General features: G+C 43.3%; 1 pseudogene; it reads left to right on the top strand.

Annotated features, from left to right (window-relative positions):
* Positions 1-17,368, top strand: part of LOC121928153 — a 50,883-nt pseudogene extending 33,515 nt beyond the window's left edge.
* Positions 17,369-22,678: the final 5,310 nt, after the last annotated feature.

The following is a 22,678-nucleotide window of genomic DNA, read 5'->3' as shown; positions in this document are numbered from 1 at the left end:
ATTCTTTCCTAATTTTCTTCTAAAAGGAAGCAACAAAGGAATTGTAGCACTGTGAGGAAAGCTGCAAAGCCTATTTGCAATTCACAACTTATTCTATGCAAAATTCATATTTAGTTGTTTTGCACAGAAAACAAGCCTTTACAGTACAGGGAACAGCACTTTATATGCAGAAAATAATATTTATATGTAAGGAGTTGTTTCTTGTGCAGAAATTGCTGGTATCTGTGCAAACCAACCATGTATGAACTGTGAACTTGCTTTCTATGGAGCACAATGTTATGTGGGGTCTGGTCTGTCTAATGCTAGTATTGGTTCATCCATGATACAATGGTTGCTTAGGTTGCTTTGTAGAATTAATTTTTAAGAAAATTCTTCAAATGAATCACCATCAAGTTGGGTAAGCAGCTGAATTCAGATCCTGACTGGCTTCAGAGAGTCTTACAGATGCACACAGTTGTTCTTACCTTCAACTCCCTAATTGTAAATAGAGTTGCCAACGTTTGGTTTACTGCTCTTGGAAATAAGCTGTCTGAGTTTAATATTAGTATGGCAAATTGCTGCGCAGAATTCCTGCAATTCTGTTTCCAGCAGAAAACAATGTCAGCCCTTTCACCAAAACTGAGAATCTTCATATACTGTACATACATATCTCAGTGTACATACATATATCTCAGAAAACAGTAAACAATCCAGACAAAAATCATGATTGTTGAGAATGATATTGTAAGCACTACAGCAATTAATTAACTGTACTGTGTATGATCAGGCTTTGGGGGACAATCAGTGTATAGCACAAACACACATGCAGTCGTTGCTCATCTTTCCAAATGGAAATGGCATTTTTCTTGCAGTCAAACAACTCAAACTTTGGTAAATTGTACTAGGAAAATTCACTTCTTCTTCCCCCAGTGAATACAGCCACTGGAGTTTGGAGTATGTCTCCTTACTGCTCTGATCCTCTTCTGGCCTGTGACACCATTTGATGGGCAACAAAATTCACTACTGTTCATGTCATGTTTTGACCTAAACATGACACTCTGCCTAAAAAGCTGAGCTCATCTTAACATGTTTTCATAAGAGAGCTCAGCCTAAAAAGGACTTCTGTACAGCAGCAAAAACTACTTCCAAAACAAACAGTAAAAGCCTCTTGACAGCTTTTGTTTAACACAGTGTGTGTGTGTCACAATTTTAATGATAATGTATGCCAGCAAAAGAGTTCATGAACACATTTTTAAAAACTTGTTACAGCTGCATGTAGTATTACAGTTATCTGGGAATACGTCCCACTGAATAGGAACAAGAACATATTTCTAAATAGGCAATAAAACCCTGAAATGCTACATTGGTACCGACAGATTGCAACTGTAAAATATATAATTATAGGTTTAAGACCCTTGTTTGAAAATAATATAGTTGGATCTTTTTGTTCTTTTTCATTGTGATTTTCAGTTTTCAGCATTTGTCTAAAATCTTTCGGCAGGCTGAATATTTTGAAAATTATTGAAAAAGTGTTTCTGATCTTTTTCTGTTCATATCACAAAGGGCACACCTGGAATTCAGTTAATTAAAAAATGTAATAGCTAAGAGTATGACATATAACCTGAGGAAGGCAGGCTGAAATCTCTTCTCAGTTGTAAAACCACTATGTTGTCTCAGAGAAGCTCCCCATCTGTCAAACAGAGCATCTAGATCTACAATATGAGGACAATAAAACTGACCTGCTGCTGAGGGGTTTATTTAGCTTTTGTTACTGGGATATATATATCCCATCCTGCAACCCAGCAAAAGCCTTCAAGTCAATATAGAATAATAAAAGCATAAAAATAAGACAAATCTAAAGTTATCTCCATTAGCACTACTGACAACAGCAACATAAAAACATTAAAACAACAACAATAACAGGAACTCATCAGTTTGCCAGGAATTCCTGGTAACATGGGGCACCTAGAGATGTGAAGGACTGGGGGAAAGTGAAAATGTCAGGGAACCCGAGAGTCTTTTCCCCCAGAAAATTAGAAACATTGAAATGAGGGGGGGGGTTTGAGAATCAATTATGGAATATTTTCTTTTAGAATGATGAACGATATCTTTCTGACAAGGCGTTCATCTCTGTGTGTATGTACCTTCAAGTAATCTGTCAATTTATGGCAACCCCATGAATTTCACAGGGTTTTCTTAGGCAAGGAATCCTCAGAGGTGGCTTTGCCAGTTCCTTCCTCTGAAATATAGCCTACATATACTTCCCAAAAATTATTTCTAAAAACACTGTAATAATAAGACTTTTATGTAAGACAATGTATCATATCAGATATTGCAATTCCTGGTCTGGGTTTCCTTTTCTCAGGTCCTTTTATGGAAATGATCTCACAGACAGCAAAAAGGACAAACAAATGGGTCCTAGAGCAGATCAAGCCAGAAACCTTCCTGGAAACCAAGATGACCAAACTGAGGCTGTCATACTTCGGACACGTCATGAGAAGGAAGGACTCATTGGAAAAGACAATAATGTTGGGAAAGGTGGAGGGAAGTAGGAAGAGAAGAAGGCCACATGCCAGATGGATGGACTCTATTAAGGAGATCACGGGTATTAAGGGGTTGCAGGTATTAGGTAGAACAGTGGAGGACAGAGGGTCATGGAGATGTCTCATCTATAGATTCTCCATGAGTCGAGTTAGACTCGAGGGCAGTTAACAACAAAACATTCTGGAAAACTACAGGAGAAAAAATAATTATAAAAATTATAAAAAGCTAGTATGATTCTATATTACATCAATAGAAGTACAGTGTCTAGATCAAGGGAAGTAATAGTGCCACTCTATCCTGCTTTGGTCAGGCCTCACCTGGAATGCTGTGTTCAGTTCTGGGAACTACAATTCAACAAAGATATTGGCAGGCTTGAATGTGTCCAGAGGAGGGTGACAAAAATGGAGTGGCTTAGGGAGGTGGGTATGATTCGCCTGGGGAAGGCAAGGTTAAGAGGTGAAACAATAGTCCAGTTTAAATATTTGAAAAGATGTCATATTGAAGATGGAGCAAGCTTGTTTTCTGCTGCTCCAGGAACTAGGACACTGAGCCATGAATTCAAATGGCAGGAAAAGAGATCCCACCTAAACATTAGGAAGAATTATCCAAGAGTAAGAGCTGTTTGACAGTAATAATAAATAAATAAATAAAATCTTTATTTGTATCCCGCCCTTCCAGAAGATCAGGGCGGCTTACAGTGGTGCAACAAGTGCAGACAAAATACAAGATTAAAAACATATAAACAACATCCATCTAAAAAATAACAATAAAAATAAAAGCCCCTTAGCCCAACCTCATGGCCACGGAAGAGGATCCCTCAGGATATTTCCCCCACAGGATATTTAATCGGGGAATGCCTGCTTGAATAGGAAGGTTTTGAGGCTAGACTGAATTCAGGGGTCGTCAACTCCGGCCCCATGGGCCAGATGCAATGCATCCTCGGATTCCTTATCCGCCTTCCCCGGCCCTCGACATCCTTCCGCTGCGCGCTGTCTTTCGGCTCTGCTCCGTTCTTGCGCCGTCCATGTTATTTCTCAAAATTGTCGTTCAAGTCTCACTTACTTGCCAGTTTATGTGCTAGACGTGCCGCCATTTTTGAGAAACAAAATGTCAGCGGCCTAGAGTCGAATCCGGCCGGACCACAGGTAAATGCACTCAAAGACTTCACCACCGATTGGCACTTCCTCTATTAGGCCCACTGGCGGCTGCCAGATCCCTCAAACAGGGCTCCAGCGGCGTCATCGGGCCGCTGGTAGGCACAAAGATTGCTGTCACTTGTAGCACATCCAGAGGGGCTCGTTTTGGCGGGCAGTGGGCCTCTTTTAGGCCCCCCCTTGGATGGCAAAGTTGCCTGGCAAAGAGGAGGCCGCCACCCAGGCCGCTGGTTGCGCCCCTCTTGTCTTTTTTCCTTCGCTCTTATGTGGCCTGTGTTCCCCTCATGTTCCGTCAAATGAGGTGGTAGTCTCCACTCTCGTTCCACCCTCATTGTTCTTTTCCTCCCTGCCGTCTTCCAGTTCCTTTTTTTTGTCTTTGCCCGATATTCTGATTCCTTTCCGCCCTTTGAGTTTTTCAATTCCTCCACTACCACGCTTCATTCTGTCTGCGGCTCCCCAATATTTTTCCTCTCGCACCCCGGGCCCCTACATTCTTAACGGCCCCCAGTTTTTTTGGGTTACGAGTCTAACCTGTCCCTTTCCCAGCTTTTTCCTACCCGTTACTTTAGGTCCGGCATTCTAATCTGCATTGTCACATTTACACTAGGTAACAGACCCTTTTAATAGCTATTCGATGTTTTCTATTGCAATGTTTTACCTAACAATAAAGTTCAAAACTTTTATATTTTTTTGTTTGCCGTTAAAAATACACTTAGTTATAATGATGACTTAGGTGCAAATTCATGTTAAAATATGTTGCAGAATGCTTAGCAGAATAACAGAGACTACAGTATAGTTTTTTTTATCTCAGTGGTTTTCTGTTCTGGAGCATATGCTTCAGCATATGAATCCATCCCGGGAGAGCCATGGTCCACAGGTGTTTGAAGATAATAACCAACATAATCAATACCAAAACACTTTTAGGATGCGAGTAAAAACAGCCTGCTTTGATGCCCATTCTGCATATATCACAATAAGCAAAAGGCCTTGATCCAAAACTGGGCTTTGAACTTCAGAGAAAAGGCATTCTGCTTCTGCAGGAGAGAGTAAAAGTGACTTCTCCAAAACCATTTGCAAGTCCATACATTTTTGTTTGGAATTATATAGAATTAAGCATGGCAATCCATTATACTCTTGTCTGTCACTCACTCCGTCCCTGAACGTTTTAAGCTATATGGGACTTTTAAAGACTTCCAGTAAATAATGGCAGTTGGCAGCACATAGAAGGGAACATCCAGGCCTGGGGCTTTTGTCATGTTATTACATGTATGAACTCTGTGTACTTGTCACAGATGGGCTCTGTGCCACAGGAGTATTTGTAGCACTGGAAGAACTGTTTCATTCAATGCTTGCACATGTGGATTTCTAAATTCATTAGTTTCAACTGGAGCTTGGCAAAGCTATTTTTTGGACTTTTGGCTACTAGAATATTCCAGCCAGGTTTCCCAGTTCCTGTGTATTGCTGTGAGATTCTGAGAGCTGTACTCTAAAACAGTAACATTTCCAAGCTCTGAGTTTAATGGACAAACTAAAAGAAACACAGAATATCTTGAGAAGTAATTGTTGTCCTTTCATTGCAATCTCCCCTCCAACCCCGCCGCCTTTGCTGGTGTTAAGAAGCACTTTTTTTTGGTCAGAGGATTGTTTTAGTGTGACTTGGGGCAAGCACACACTCTCAGCCTCAGGGGAAGGCAAAGAAGGCAAACCTCCCCTGCACAAGCCTTCCCAAGAAAACCCCATGATAGGGTTGCCATTAGTAGAAATTGATTGAAGGCACACAAAATTGATATGTTAAGCCCTGTTTAATATTTGAAGGGGTGTCATATTGAGGCTGGAGCAAGCTTGTTTTCTGGCTGCTCCAGAGAAATAGAACATGGAACGAATGTTTCTCCGCCCTTCCGCTCAACATTAGGAGGAACTATCCTGAGAGTAAGGGCTGTTCGACAGTGGAACACACTCTTCCTCAGAGTGTAGTGGAGTCTCCTTCCTTGGAGGTCTTTAAAACAGAAGCTGGATGGCCATTTGTCAATGGGGATGTTTTTGATCGAGACTTCCTGCATGGCAGAATGGGTTGGTCTGGATGGCCCCTGGCTCCCTTCCACCCTGTCCCTGTTGCGGTGCCTTGGCCTCTTTCGCCTCCTAGAGGTCCGGCTGTGATTTGGCCCCACTTTTGCAGCCAACCCTCCCCATCCCTTGGCCGCCTGCAGGAAAGGCTCTGGCCTGCTGCAGACTTTGACCTGAGTCCTCCCCCGGAGAAGCCTCCCCTCCCCTGGGCGCTCTCCTCCTCCTCCCCGTTCCCGTGGCTCCCCTTCAAAGCAGCAGGCCCAAGCTCAGGCTGGCTCACGGCTGACTTCCGGGAGCTCCTGCGCTGCTCTCTCCTTGGCTCTTGAGAAGAAGCCCTCCCTCCAGCCTCCCAATGGCCAAGGTCCTCTGATCTTCCCCTGGGGCTGTCCTGGCCCAGGGAGCCTTCTTCCATGGAAATAGGCACAGCTGCTACAACCCCGCCCGGGAAAAGCCCCTTCCCTCCGGTAAAGAAGCAGAAAGGGACCCAGGACGAGGGAATGGGCCACTCTTTAGGCTGCGTAGGATCTGGGATTATAGCTCATGCTAGTTGCATAGATTTCCCGGATTTGTTTATCATTACTGTAATATAACAGTCGGGCCCTTCTTATACACGGATTCAAGCATACACGGTTTGAAAATGTTCCCAAAAAGTATACATTTCAAATATCAAACCTTGATTTTTCCATTTTTTTATAAGGGACAAACCATTTTGCTCTGTCATTATATTTAATGGGACTTGAGCATACACGATTTTGTTATCCCGGGGGATCTTGGAACCAAACCCCAGCGTATAACAGGGTCCACTGTAATTCGAATTGTAAGCCTTTGGCAGAATGCAATAAATGTTTGGAACTGTTTTCTCTTTCTGTAAAAAGGACCAAATGCATCTGAGGAAGTAGCTGAAGTCTAGGCAAAAGTTTCTGCTGCCAACGTCTTTCTTCTCTCTTCAGTCTTCAAGGGGCTGCAATAATCTCTTCTGTGTCAAGCAAGGACCATTCAATGTATGGCCCTGGACAGATAAACAACAACAACAAAACAACAACAACAATAATAATTGCATCTGCACGATAGATAATAATACAACAACATATAATATAATAATCCACACTGCAGAGTAATATAATAAGAAATAATAGTAATAATCAACCTGCATATAATGATATGAAAAAGTAAATATCCCACACTGCAGATGTTAATGATATAACAAAAGAATAATCTGTGCTGTCCAGACATAATCAGAATACTAATATAATAATAATTCCCCACTGCAGATAATAATCTGCACTGCAGATAGCAATAATGATATTAATATAATAAATAATAATATCCACACTGCATGGTCAAACTATAGAGTGAGATATAATATAACAACACTGCAGATGATGTTCATAATAATAACCTGCACTGCAGATGATGATATGATGATGAGATCTGCCTGCAGAAACAATCCGGTTTGACCCTGCTTTAACTGCCATGGCCCATGCTATGGGATTCTGGGAACATAGTTGGGTGGGGCACCTGGAGACACCAATCAACAACAGCCACTTAAAAGTGGTGTCACAACCGCGTGATTTCTCCAGTTGTCAAGCAAAACATGTGTCATTTAGGCAGGCGTTTAAAAAAAAACAACCCCCATAAATCCAGAAAACACTGCAGAAACAACCCAATTTGAGAACCGTTTAATTTGTCCTGGCTCAGTGCAGGGAATCCTGGGAACCGTAGTTTTTTGGTTGTTGCAGCCGAGTGCTCTCTGAACAGAGAAGGCTCAATGTCTCAACAACTAACCGTTCCCAGAATTCCCTAGCACTGAGCCAGGGCAGTTTAAAGCGCTCTCAAACACACAATAAGCTCCCTTGTCAGTTGCAACTGCTGACAAGGTCCAAATATTTGTCTTGCTAACTTATCTAAGCTTTTTCTAGCAGATTCTGCAAGAGACGGGTCCAAATTCCTACTTTAGGCTGTGATCACATGAGTTTCTGAAGAAAGAGCAGATGTTTGCTGGAGAAAAATGTTTATGTTGCAAGAGCAGTCGGTGAGGAGAGGTCAGACGATGCAGATAAGAGCAGGGGAGGGGGACTGATAGCTGCCCACAGGTCGTGCGACAGCTTCCACGTTTCCTTTGCCATTGGCCAATGTGGGGCTGAGTGATTTGGGATGCTGGAATCCAAAAATCATAGGGGGACTAAAGAGTTTCCTCCACCTCTGGATTAGAATACCAGCTCAGGATGGCATCCCATCAAATTATTTATTACTATTTATTTATTTATTTCCCCAAAAGTGAAATACGAGAGAACACTGTGATTGCAACATTGCAACACGAAAACAGATTACATTTTAAAACAATAACCAAATAAAGGCCAGTTTCAACACACTTCAGTAAAAAAGGGAAATGAAATGGTTATGTAAGTATGAGGGTTAAAATCCGCATCTCAGTAGCCAGAAGTTGGCCAAAGTTTGAGAAAGACAGATAGACCCCTGCCCCCCAAAATCCCTTGCTGTGGAAGGACATTGTCAGTTGGGCTTTCCAATGAAGGAATGTCCAGAGACTGGGAGCAGCCACTGAAAGGCCCTCTCTTTGGAGTTTTATCACATGAGCAAATTGCTTAAACCCCGTGCAGAAACGGGATTTAAAAGTCTGAAATAAACCCACAAAAGTGGGTTGTTTTTCAGCGTATTTGTGTAAAGGAGAAATAACGCACATTAACCTGAACAGAAAGTCACCAAAATCCACTCCTTTTTACTTGCAGAAGTTCCCAAAAGTAAAAAGGAGCAGATTTTTGTCGACGTTCCATATAGGTTAATGGTGCATTACTGTATTTCTCTTCACCACCCCAAACATCCATCTGAAAGACAATGCACATTTGCAGTTTTTTTCTACTTTCTGTTCTTTTAACCCCAAATGTCATGTTAAAAAACCAACCCTGCAAAAGTGGTTTTTTTCACTTTAATCTAGTTTCCACCTCTGTTGTGATAAACTGTTTGAAGTGCCACGTAAAATAATTGGGACATCTAGCAGAGATGTGCTGTTGCATAACATCCCTCCACGGAGGGCATCAGGTTTTGGGAAAGGATAGATTAGTATGTCTGACTGGAACTGGGGGAGGGAGAGTAATTCAGTATTTCATTCACTCACTGAAGTGTTCCCAGGGGACCTTATCCCTTTCCTTCAGCCTACCATCAGCAATGGCTCCTTTTCATCTCTGGAGAGAAGTGACCTGTGGGGTCCCACAGGGTTCTGTCCTGGGCCGTGTGCTATTCACATCTTTATAGTGACTTGGATGACAGAATTGGGGGCATACTATCCAATTTAGGCAGATGATACCAATTAGGAAGGAAAAGCTCATACTCCAGAGGACAGGATCAAAATTCAAAATGACCTGAATAGATTAGAAAGCTGGACCAAGGCTAACAAAATGAAATTCAACACAGAGAAATGTAAGCTACTGCACTTAGAGATGAAAAATGAAATGCACAGATATAGGATGGAGGACATTTGGCTAATGAAACTACATGTGAAAGGGTCTGGGAGTCCAAGTAGACCACAAGTTGAACATGAGCAACAGTGTGATGTGGCAGCTAAAAGGCCAATGCGTTTTAGGCTGCGTCAATAAAAGTATCAAGAGAAAACTAAGTTTCACTCTATTCTGTTCTGGTCAGGACGCACCTGGAATATTGTGTCCAGTTCTGGAAACACAATTTTTGAAAGGATGTGTGAAAAACTGGAGCGTGTCCAAAGGAGAACAACTAAAATGGTGAAAGGTCTCGAAACCATGCCCTATGAAGAACGACTTAGGGGAGCGGGAGTTTAGCGCCTGGAGAAGAGAAGGTTAAGAGGCGATACGATAGCCCGGTTTAATATTTGAAGGGATGTCATATTGAGGAGGGAGCAAGCTTGTTTTCAGCTGCCCAAGAGACTAGGATCCGGAACAACGGAAGCAAGCTCCAGGAAAAGAGATTCCACCCTCAATATAGGAGGAAGTGTCCTGACAGTAAGGGCTGTTTGACAGTGGAACAAACCCCTCGAGAGTGATGGAGTCTCCCTTCTTTGGAGGTCTTTAAACGAGGCTGGATGGCCATCTGTCAGGGATGCTTTGATTGAGAGTTCCTACATGGCGGGGGGGGGAGGAGTTGGACTGATGGCCCTTGTTGTCTCTTCTAACTCTGTGATTCTATGGGGCTTTCTCATTGCCATTTGGGGACGTCCTCACCCGGACGTCCCATTTTAAAAAGGGGCGTCTCTTTTAGACGCCCCATGGCCCTAGCACCGCCATCTTTACGTATCGGACGCACAGTGGTCCAGACGCTCGCGCCGCTGCTGACGCAAACGCTACGCAAAAAGAAGCTCCATTTTGGAGCTTCTTTTTTCGGTCCCGCGCGGAGGTCGGGGCCGTCTGAAGGGCTCCGGCTCCCCCGCGACCTTCTGGCGGCGGCGGCAGACCGCCGCAAAGCGGCGGTCCTGTACCCCGCCTTGAGTCTATCTCCCTGTTACAACCGCCAAAATAAAGCTGCTTGAGTCTCTTTGGAGGTATGCTATTTAAATGATGCATGGGTCCAAGAGTCCAGAGGTTGCGCCAAGCACACTCCATTCCTAAGCACTGGAGTGCAGCTTGGTGCAGCTTCCGATTCTTAGGGTGCATGCATCATTAAACAGCATACCTCCAAAGAGACGTGAAGCAGCTTTATTTTGGCAGTCGGTAACAGGCCCATGATAACCGACTTAGGGGGCTGTTGTGAGAGTAAAGTGTGAAGGGGAGAACATATACAACTGCCTGTGCTCCTCAAGGCTGCATATACAGTAAATGAAATAAACAACATTGAGAATAACCTACCTCACTAATATGGGAATCAGCATTTTATATCTGTTCACACCTCTTTTGCCAAACAAACCTACCCTCGCCCTCACGAATTTTGGACATCTCTGCATTGCCCAAGGCCTGGGACTGGAGAAACTAAATGGTGTCAATTTTGTAAGTCACACTCGGAACCAGCACATCCCTCAGGTACTGTGGGTCTGTTGGGCCCATGGAAGCACCAGTGCCTAGCAGGTATGACCAAGTGGGCTAGGACCAAGTTTTGGGCCATTTCAGGATTACAGAATACACAAGGCCAGTGGCTGCATCCAGTAGACACGTGGGTTTTCTTTCTTGCTCTTTACCTTTGTAAAAAGTCACAAATTCCCTTTGGTAATGAGCCAGCTTTAATTTGTTGTGTTTTGCCATGTTAACAGAAGGACAACTGGCTGAGATTCAGATACTTAGTTACAGAAATTACCTTTAGTCTGGCTAAGTAGTATCTCCAAGCATGTCCACCCACCCCGCTGCTTACCCCGCGCGAAGCCCCTGGGAGCAACAACAGGGTCTTTTCTCCTTTTGATCAGGACACAGCAGACTGATGATTGCAACCTTTCTCCTATGAGTGAACTCTGATGCAACAGATCCCAGTTTCAATTCCCAGTTGGCATTTCCTCCTTGCACTGAACTGCAAGGGTTGGAAATGTCAGTTGTGTTGTCCTGACTGATAGGAGAATGGATATGTGGAGATAGTGTATGGGTAGCCTAACCACCTGCTTTGTAATCTTCAGCCAGTTTATATTATGTATATGAATGAAATTGGCCATTCATAACAGAGTTTGGAAATGCTAATTTTTTGGTAGTCAATAACTCAGTGGACAACTGCCTGTGGGATTCTGGGAACTGTAATCTAAAAGATTAAAAGGCAGATAGAATTAGAAGATTTCAAAATTTTGAGTTTAACGTTCTGCTCACAACTCGTGCTTTAGTTTAATATTTTGAGAACAAAGTGACATAGCTGAAACAATAGAGAACTTTAGCGAGAGAGCAAGCTGGATTTTGGGAAAAGGGGAAGGAAGTAGATAAAGTATTCCTAGGGCAAGTGTCTGTCCTATAACAGAAGTGAGCAGATGTTGGGCTTTGTTGTGACATGTACTGTTTCTTTACTAGCCTTCTGAGGTTTTTTACTCAGTAGCAGTGCAATAATGTGTGTGGGTAGCATAGTTACTATTTATCTTTTCAATTACCGTTTCACCCCACAAGTCATCCTCAGTGCTGCATTCTGCATCCCTTATCACAAGCATAAATATCTACTCATGGAGATACACTATGCTAGCATTTTTTTTCAAATCCATAGAGCAGTGGTTCCCAACCGTTCCCCTTGCCAACATCCAGAGGAAACGATTGATTAATGTTTACATCATGTACAAGCATAATAGATTTGAAGATAAAGAAGTGTAATTTCTAGACTTTTTAAACCACAAATTGAAACACAAACAATACTGCTGTGTGAAGAAACTGAACATAGAAAAAAAAGCTTTAACTCAGTGCATAAAATGTCAATCTAAGGCCCGGGACAGACGGGCCAAACATGACATGCCACTGGCCATTACTATGGCTCAGGAGTCAACAGCAAACCACATGCCCCCAAACCCTAGGATGTAATGGGTGCCACCATGACTGTGGCACCCCGCCCACCTGGGGGCATGTCCATGAAGCAAGTGCCGCGTAGCGTCCGTAATGTAGCAGCGCTATACTTGTGTCATGATGCACACAGTCCGCTAATGGCGCACTTTGGTGGCATTGGCCAGTGCCCTAGAAAGAACCCAGTTTCCCGGTTCCTTTTAGGGGCAAGAGGGACACCACCACGGTTTTGTGCTGCTGCAGCATCCCCTCGGGAGCGGAAGGGTGGCTGTAGAACCGCCTTGTCAGGGTGGTCTGTACAGCCCCTAAATTGAGCATTGGATTCTAATTTATTTAGAAGAAAACGTTAACTATTGTAAATTGTAAATTGTCTCCTTTTGATAAATAAATAATTGGACTACTATTTATACCAACACAACTACCTACTACCACTTCTAAAGGGATACAGGGAGCTAACTGAGTGATGACTTGTGATTGTCACGCTATGGACACAAACCACTCTTTGTTTTGCACCTGTGAAATTCCATCTGTCCCCCCTGGAGTCTAGGTAATCCAGTTGAGATTCTTTGCTTTAGAGAATACAGTGCATTTACACACCAAAACATGTGTGGATATGGCATCCCATTGCAAATGTTCATGCATAGCGTGATGAAGTACATGAATGGGGATATCAGTGCAGGATCCCGTGTTTTGTACATGTCCACTGTGCATTGTCAAATAATTCCCTCTCGCATGTACAATACAACTTGAACATGCATATATCATGAACAAGATGCCAGCCCATGCAGCCAAATAGAGAGCCCTGGTACTTATGGCTTGAGAAGTTTTTGAACTACAAATTCCAGAATCCCTTAGCCAGTGGTCAGTGTTTGATGCTAGGCTAGGTAGTTTGGGAGTAATACAAAAGAGAAAGTTCTCCCATTTTGGATAGGGATGGTCATGAAAATCTGAAATTCTGCAGTAATGCCCCATCCCTGGGAACTATGAAAGCAGTTACTGGTGGGAATGAGGAAGTGACCTACCCAAGACTTGAGGCACAGTTGGTTTAACACCGCCATGTTATACTGGTAGAGGGACAAGGTTTGGATGTAGCTTTGTCCTAAATCCCTTTGGGCCAGATGGGCTGGATTGGCATATTGTGTTTTGGCACACAGAGTGCTGGTTCCTCAGATGTGTGCTCTGTTGCATATTTTTTTTTTTTTCCCTAAAGTGGTAGAATTCAAAGACAAGCCATGTTTAGTCTGGGAAGCAGAGGTGAAAGTGAGTCCCTTTGAGGTCGCTGAAACAAGAAGCTGGTAGCATGAGCGTTCATAGATTTGAAAGTCTATGATGCATAGGGTTGTCGCTGGACCTTCCCTCACCCCATGCACTCTCAGAAATAAAATCTATGAAAGCTTCTGTACCAGCTTCTTCTTTCAGTTAGTCTTAAAGGTGCTATAAATTCCTTTGTTATTTTTCCCAGTTACATGCCTTGTTGCTCCAAGGATGTCTCAAAACATGAACTCTTGGCCAATATTTGTAACTCAAATAAGACATACACTTTGTCTGCGTAATCCTCCTTTACTTCTTTACTTCTCTTCAGTTGCTTTCTTCTGCTTAACAGTTTAGATTCTAAAGGTCCTTGGGGTAGGTATCAGATGTTTACTTTTGTAAAGCACCATGTATGCTGACAGTGTTAGTCGATGATCTGCATCTGGGCATCGACGGGCAGTGTGACCTTGCTGGTGCTCTGGACATCTCAGTGGCATTCGAACCTTAGACCATGGTATCCTTCGGGAACGCTGAGGGAGTTGGTATTGAGGCACTGACTCCAGTGCTTCCATTCCTACCGCTCAGGCAGACTGCAGATGGTGATGTTGGGGACAGGTTGCTCTTCCAAGAGAGAGCTGACATCTCGTCCTCAGAACATCATCCTGTCCCCCTGCTTTTCAACATTTACATGAAGACACTGGGAGAAACCTTGGAGTCATGGAGTATGCTGATGACACCCAAATTTATTTCTCTATGTCCCTGACTATTGCAGTGACTAGGATGGCATCTCTCCGCGGATGCCTGCCTTGAATCAGTAGTGGGCTGGATGAGGAAAAGAAACTCAGACCGAATCCAGAGAAAAAAGGAGGGTACTCCGATAGGTTACCCCCAAGTCCAGGGATGGAGTTTTTGTCACCCAGTCCTGTATGGGGTCACACTTACCCCTAAGGACAGGTTCGCAGCTTGGGAGTACTCCTTGACCCGTCCTTACAATGACACCCAGATAGATTCTACGGCCAAGAGGATCGGTATCAGCTTCGGTTGATACGCCAACTGCGTACCTACCTGGACTGAAAGGACCTGAAGCAGTAGTACTTGCACTGGTAATCTCGCAGTTAGATTCTGCAATGCGCTCCTCCTTGGAGCTACCCTTGTACAAAATTTGGAAGCTCCATTGGTTCAAAATGCAGGCACCAGATTGGTCACCAGAACATCTAGGTTTTACCATATAACACCAATATTGAAATCTCTTCACTGGCTACCAATTAGCTTCCGGGTGCAATAAAGGTGTTGGTTATTACCTTTAAAGCCCTATTGGCTCGGGTCCAATTTACTTGCAAGAGCACTTCTCCCTACATATCAGCCCGCACTTCAGACATCTGGGAGTTCTTACTAGAATATTATAAACCAGGTTAAGACAACTTCACATAAGGCATTCACTGCACAGCCCCAGATTATGGAATGGCCTACCGGAAGAGATCCGTTCTCATTACTACCTTAGAGACCTTTAAAAGGCACTCCAAAACGGATCTCTTCCAGTGAGCTTATCCACTGAATTCCATATAAAAAAAAGTTATGACGACTGCTCTTTCTTGACCTGATTGTTGCTAATGGACAAATTGTAATTTATAGAGAACTAATAGGAATTCTTGGTAAATTCAGTGTTAGTATTTTTATCTTGTATTGATTGCAAATTGTACTAAGTGTCTTTTAAGGTTGTAATCCCGCATCGATCCTTGGGAGAATCCTGGCTGGATCCTCTGATGCTTTTTTCATTTTCATTAAAAGCAGGGTGGGTTAGAGAGGGCTCTTGAGTGGGATCAGACCACAACACTGGGAGAGGAGTGTGTTTTACTCTTTACAACTCACCTCCCCTTATCACAACATTTTTGTCCCTAAAAGTGATGCTCCCTTATTGGGAAAATGTCATAGCATGGGAGGGGAAATCACTTTTTGAAACTACAACTTCATAATTCCCTCATAGCCATCATGGCCAGTGCCAGTGTTGGCTAGGAGATTCTGAGAGCCAGCAGAGGCAGATGTCCCTCTGTTGGAGTGCTGTGATTGTCATTCCTGCATGGCAGGGGATCGGGCTGAATGGCCTTTGTGTATCTTCCAACTCCTTGATTCACTGAGAGCCTGAAGCCCAAAAATGTAAATAATTTGAAAATGCTGGCAAATAATAGGTATCTCTTTCCCCTTAGTCTACCCAGTTCAGGTCCCCACCCAAGGGTGGGGTGTGTGTGTGTGTAAATAACTAGAAATCATTAGAAGATTCAGTTACAGATTTTCCACATTTTTGTTATTATTATTTGCTATCAAGTTGACTTAGACTTTGATGAACCTATGAATGAGTGACCTCCAAGATCCCCAGTCATCAGCTGACCTGCTCAGGTCTTGCAAACTCAGGGCCCTGGATTCCTTCATAAATAAATCCACCTGAATGTGCTCTCCCTCTTTTCCATTCCGCTGAGCAATATCTCTTTTCCAGTGAGTCGTGACATTCCATCTCCAGATATGACATTCAGTTCCAGAGTAGGCATCCTCAGTTGTCACAACAATACATAGAAACAGAAATAATGTAGTTGTGAATATTTGATGTTCAATGATAGCCTTTGCATTCAGGACTGAAAGTATATATGTTCCATGTTATGTGCTTTATAGAATATTGAAGAGGTCTAGTTTGAATTCATTTCTTTTTGTCTCTCAGATCGCATCAACATCAAGAGGAAAGGTGTCTGGCCCTCAGCTTACCTCTCGTTCACATGTCATTGACTGTGCCAATGCGGGAGGTTGTAATGGAGGAGACGACAGTCCTGTCTGGGAGTATGCTCATAACCATGGCATCCTGATGAGACCTGCAACAATTACCAAGCAAAAGACCAACGTATGTGAGCAAAAAAGCAGAAGCTACTTTCCTATAACAAAGCGGTTTTAAAGAAAAGAAAGAAATTCAGTTGACTTCATTAGTTTAATTGTAGTCTTGCAAATAAATCCACCAGCCATGTTCATGTGGGATGATCTCTTCTGGTCTAAGAAATGCGTAGGAATAATAATTATCCAATATATGAACAATCCAGATATGTGAAGCTATTTCAGCATTTTTTTCTTACTCAGGATGATGGTGGTTGCAGTCGATGACATTAGTGCTTCCAGTTTGTGAAAATGTCATTACAAATAATTCCCAAAAGGAAGCAGTTTCTCTTACTGTTCTTACAAAGCCTTGCAAATAAGTTTTTGTTACTGTTGTGGTGCCTTCTAGTCATATCTGACTTCTGGTGGTGCGAAGGCAAACCTTCATGGGGTCTCTTGGCAAGATTTCTTCAGAGGTTTGCCTTTGCCTTTCTGCGAGATTGAGAGAATGTAACATGCCCAAGACCCAATGGCCAAGCATGGATTCAAATCGTGGTTTTCCAGAGTCCTGGGACATTGCACTGGGATAAGAGTACTGGCACTCTTGCCACTGGGCAGAATGACAGGGACTAGTATGGTGGCCCACATGTGTGGAAATCTGCCTGGGAGTCAGGCAGGCGCATCTTTTCTCATTTTTCGATGGCATTTCAAATATGGTCCCGGCTGGAAGCTGTTTTAATAAATAATTTGCTGTGTTTTTTGGTTTGTTTTTCTTGTTTGTTTGTTTTTTAAAAGCAGCTATGTGTTTTTAATTTTGCGTGTTATTTTTGTTTTGCTTCTATCTATTGTAAGACGCTTGGAACACTTTATTTGAGGTGGAGTTGGAAAACATGTATGACATCTAGCAGCTTCTGTATGGTAACCTTTTCTTTTTTTGTTGCGAGGTGGTGATTGATCCCTCTTTCTGTTTCTTTATTTTGCAGCATGTCGAAGTTCAATGATGTGGAACATGTGTTTCTTTTGGCCAGTTCACCTAATAAGAACTACACTCTCTGGAAAGTTGCAGATTATGGCTCTCTGTGGACGTAAAAAATGATGGCAGAATTTATGAGAATGGTCCCATCGGTAAAGCTACATAACAATTGCATAATACATACTATGGTCTATTCTTTTCACCTTTCTCTAAGAAAAAATAATAATCAAAAAATAATAAATAATAATAAAATAAAATAAATAATATTTATTTGTATACCGCCCTCGGCAAACCAATCCGGCGTAACAACAGTAAAAATAAAATAAGACAATTAAAAACACTTTATCCCCCCCCCCTTAAGACAGTATAAATAGTAAAACATATAAAAATACAATATCAAGGATAAAAACAGCAAAAAACAAAACCCTGATACCCTCTGTTGATCCTCAACCACTCTAAGATGGGGCCACGGAGGAATGAGGGAATCAGGAAACCTGGGAACCTGGGCCGGATGGTTAATCTGGAAAGGCTGCCGGAAGAGATCCGTCTTGAACCGCTTTTTTAAAGCTGTCTAATGATGTTATCTGACGGATCTCATCTGGCAGGTCGTTCAGAGTTTGGGGGCGACAGCAGAGAATGCCCTCTGGGAGGTGCCGCAAGCCTAATTAGAGGCTGCAGTAAGTTCCTCCCAGAGGACCGGAAGCGCGGGGAGGATATGTACGGGAGGAGGCGGTCTCTAAATAGTTTGGACCCAAGCAATTTAGGGCTTTAAAGGTGATAACCAACACCTTGTACTGGGCCCGGAAGCTGATAGGCAGCCAGTGGAGGGACCCTCAAAACCGGAGTAATGTGTCCCCTAAGATGTACCTGACACAAGCCTGGCTGCCATGTTTTGAACCAGCTGTAATTTCCGAGTCAAGCACAGGGGTAGCCCCCATGTAGAGTGCATTACAGAAATCAAGGCGTGAGGTTACCAGTGCTGCACAAACCGTCTCAAGATCCCTTACTTCCAGAAAAGGCGCAGCTGGCGTATCAGTCGAAGCTGATAACAGGCACTCCTGACCGTCGCATTACCTGATTTGTCATCAGGAGCGACGAGTCGAGGAGCACCCCAGACTGCGAACACAGTCGCTGGAGGAGAGTGTGACCCCATCCATGACTGGAGGTTGCAACCCAATTCTTGGTTTCGGGGCCGCTACCATGAGCACTCCGTCTTGTCTGGATTCAGTTTCAATCTGTTTTTCCTCATCCAGCCCATTACCACTGAAGACATTCATTGAGAGAAAAGATGCCATCGAATTCGGCCCGACGAACGAGACTGGAGAAATAGATTTGGGTGTCATCAGCGTACTGATACACCCAGCACCATAACTCCGTATTATCTCACCCAGCGGCTTCATATAGATGTTAAATAACATCGGGGACAAAATAGCCCCCTGAGGAACCCCACAAGTGAGGTACCTCTTACTGGAGCTACAGTCCCGAGTAGCACCCTACTTGAGACCTCTTTTTGGACCATACCTAAGTTTGCTCTTAAAAATTTAGTGACAGTTTTTTAAAAAGTCAACTGCAAACTTATTTCAAGTTTCCGCATAGCATCTGCAATGATAATTTTGTTCTTCAACGAAGCAATTAGGTTTGCAAGTTTCATAGGACAAATTCATAGGGACAACAGTCTTGGTACAGGACTTTGGCTAAAACTTCTGACTAAGTTCTTTAGGCAGATCCAACAGCAATCCACATAAGGATTCTTGTTTGATAACTAAATTATCTTAGATTAGCAGCAATTTTTAATGTGTTTATTTGAAAACATTTTGATTGCTGCTAAAACAGAAAAAGGTTACCAACTCACCTTGTTGGATTTCTACCAGGAGGACTTTTGAACAGCCAAATATGATTGCTTCCTTACAACCACCTCTGTTCTCTTAAAAATCTTAAGATAACACGCTTTCATAAGTGATGCCCTAACTTGTTCCAGACAGCAAGGGGTTACTAGTCAATTTTTATACTTCCTAGAATGCAGTTTGTTTCTCACTTCCGGGAATAAGACCATTGAACCCACTAGGCCATATTCCATAGACACCGGCCCACACAAGATAAGGCCCATGGCCACATGTGGCCCTCTGAAGGATTGGGTGGCCCACATGAAGGTGAATCACTCATCAGGTTCTGGCAACTTCAGCCCCTCCTGAGGAAAGGCCATGCAGAGGAGGAGGAGGAGGAGGAGGAGGAAGGGTGAACATTAGCCCTGCAAGGCTCTCTGCTGCCTGGCTTTCTCCTGAAAAGAAGGGCGAGTGGCAGAGGAAGGGTAAACAATCGCCCTGCAGGTCTCCTCCACTGCTCAGCTTCTCCGGAGAAGAAGGCCAGGAGGAGGAAGACGGAACAAATGCTGCCCTTCAAGGCTACTCCACTGGCGACTTTCTCCTAAGGAGATGGCCAGATAGCAGAGGAGGAGGATAGGGAAATGCTTGCCCCTTAAGGCTTTCTGATGCTTGGCTTTCTGCCTAGGAAAAGGCTGAGAGGAGGAGGGAGGAGAGGATTTTTGCCCCTCAAGGCTCCTCCACCACCTGATTTCCTCTGAGAAGAATGGTTGGAGGAAGAGGAGGATGGGCAAACACTCAAACCTGCTGTTGTTGCACCTCTAATGAAAATGCACAGCAAAGGCATTTAAGCCTGTAGGTTTTGCAAGATAAATCAACTTCACAGCAGTTTATCAAGGATCTGAACACTAGCCCATTGCTTGGCTTTCTCAGGAGGAGGAGGAGGAAGAGGGAGGAGAGGCAATGCTTGCCCCTCAAGGCTCCACTACTGCCTGGATTTCTCCTGAGAAAAAGGCTGGGTGGAAGAAGAGAAAGAGAGAAGGAAGTGGAGAGGAGGAGAGACAAACACTTCGTCCTGCAAGGCTTCTCTCCACCCAGATTTCTCCTAGAAGGCTGAGCAGCAGAAAGAGAAGATGGGCAAATGCTCAAGGTTCCTCCTTTGCTTGCCTGTCTGAGAGGAGGACAGGCAGTGCTCCTCTGCAACTCACCTTTCTCCTGAAAAGAGGGCAGGGCAAGGAAGAGGAGGGTGAAATTAATATTAATTATTTTAAATAATATTATTAATATTTATTAATTATTATTTATTAAAATCTGTCTGTGGCCAGTGAAGTGTAGCCTTTTTTATTTTGTTTCCTTCTTACTGCCAAGTTGTGCAGGTCTGGCATAGACACATATAGGATCATACAGATGAATCTACGGAAGCACCAACGATTTTATGAGAATATCCATCACATATTTTTTCTTCTACTGTCCATGAGTTTGCATAACATGTAGAAAACTGGCATATGTTATTTTGGAACTGATTTGGAAACTGTTGAACTCAGAAGATGTTGATTTTGGTTAATATTTAAATCAATATAATCTCATTAAAACAGTTTGTGCGATCATGGCCACTGAAAAGCTGGATGATACAATACGGAGGAATTTATACAGAATACCAGCCTGCTTATGTCACAAACCACATAGTCCTGTTGCTGGTTGGGGAGTTGAAAATGGAATAGAATACTGGATGTACGGAACTCTTGGGGCGAGCCTGGGTAAGCAACAGAAAGAGAACACAAACAAAATCCTTCTCCTTACCTCTCCCCCCCCCCCCAAATACATAGACAGATGGGCAATGTATGCATTGTAAAGTCTGGATGCTGTTTCGAACACATAGGACGTAGTGACATACCACGAGTATAAGTCCACATTACATCTGCTATGTCTTTTTTGGTCATTGTGGAGGTTGGTATTCCTTCCTCCTTCCACAGCAACCAAAGATTCCAGACTGCTGCACTTCCACCATGGCTATTCTGTGGCTGGTGGAGGGGAGGGGATTGGAAAAGCTACTAGCTATGTACCTGTTGCTAGATGCAAAATGGTTATGTCATCTGCTAAGACTTCCGGAAGATCCTGGCAGACCTCAGTGAGTAATGTAATCACTCTGTGTCTGACCATGAGGACATAGCCAGATTCTTCTCTAGTAATGAGCATGAGGAACTAAATGGTACTTGTGCCTCATACAGGATTCCAGCCTCTGTTGTGTGTGAAAATGGGGTGGAGGGTATAAAATGCAAAGGGCCAAGGGATAGGATGTAAGTGTTACTCAGCCAGGGAGAAGAGTTCTGCCTGTGAGATGGGATTGTGCCCTGGAAGCCCCCTTGATAGTGCCCACAGTAGGGTTTCCAAGTGTTGGCAATCTGTTGGCAGTATTCTGCCATTTATATAGTGCAAGAGGGGAGTTCCTGTTGGTGAGGGGAAAGCCAACTACCAGCACAGTCGGGGACAAGTCTACCCAGATGCAGCCAAAACAACATCATAGCAGAGTTCAAATACAAAACACCCAGCTATTGGTACTGGCAATGCACTGAACACTTAAAGAAACATAGACATAGTTCATTCATCCAAAGTTCTGGAGGCTTTATCTTTAGCTGCAATGTCCACAATATAATACAACATTCCACTCCCAAACAAACCCAAGTTAACCAGATGGGACCAGTCTCTTGGTCCACTTATACAGGAGGTTGGCTCGAGCCATTACTCTGTGACCATAGCATGACACAACTTTCCTGTAACTTTGCCTCATGCCATGTGCTCCTGACAAGAGAGCTGTGGTTGCCCCATGGAATATATGTCACCTGTCAATCAAAATAATTATTGACCGTTTCATGCACAATTGTTCCCACAGTTCCGAGGCAGGCTGAGGCAGACTTGAAGCCCCTTCTTCTCCCCACTTGGCCATGGGTTCCAGTCATGTAACAAAGCAGAAGTACTTTCCTGTACAAGTGCTCTTGGTCCAAGCCTGTGTAGAATTTGAAGACATAGCCATGTTAGTCTGGATGTTATGCAAAGGGATATTGTAGCATCTTTGAGAATAACTAAGAGAAAGAACTTTGTAGCAAACATTTGTAGATGGTCGTCTTCATCAGATGCATCACAAAAGCTTATGCAACTGTCATTTTTCTCTCTGTCTCAAAGGTGGCCCAATATCCATTTGAATAACCTGTCAACAGGAATCTTTTTTATTTGAGCCCAGTTGTGAGATGAAAATACTGAACCACCTGCTGTGTGATACTTTGTCTTTCCATCCAACAGTTGACCTCTAGCATCCTTTACTCATTGGCGACACATTTTGCAGGACAACTACCCGTGCCAACTGTCACTATAGAAGGGCCCATGTGCTATATTGGGATGCAGTCGCCCCAACAAAGTGTAACACAATTTAGTCATAGAAATATTATTAGAAAAGAACTTGAAAAATGTCTAGCCAACACATGATGGTTGGGGGATGAACTTCTGTAAGTGTTCTCTGATGTACAAAAGCTGCTAGTTCTATATAACATATGCGCCTTAAATTTTGCAGGTGAGAAAGGCTGGCTTAGGATTGTGACAAGTGCATACAAA

The sequence above is a fragment of the Sceloporus undulatus genome, chromosome 4 (assembly GCF_019175285.1).
Source record: "Sceloporus undulatus isolate JIND9_A2432 ecotype Alabama chromosome 4, SceUnd_v1.1, whole genome shotgun sequence".
NCBI classification, from domain to species: domain Eukaryota; kingdom Metazoa; phylum Chordata; class Lepidosauria; order Squamata; family Phrynosomatidae; genus Sceloporus; species Sceloporus undulatus.
The sequence above is the reverse complement of the archived record's forward strand: the minus strand, read 5'-3'. Positions and strand labels throughout refer to the sequence as shown.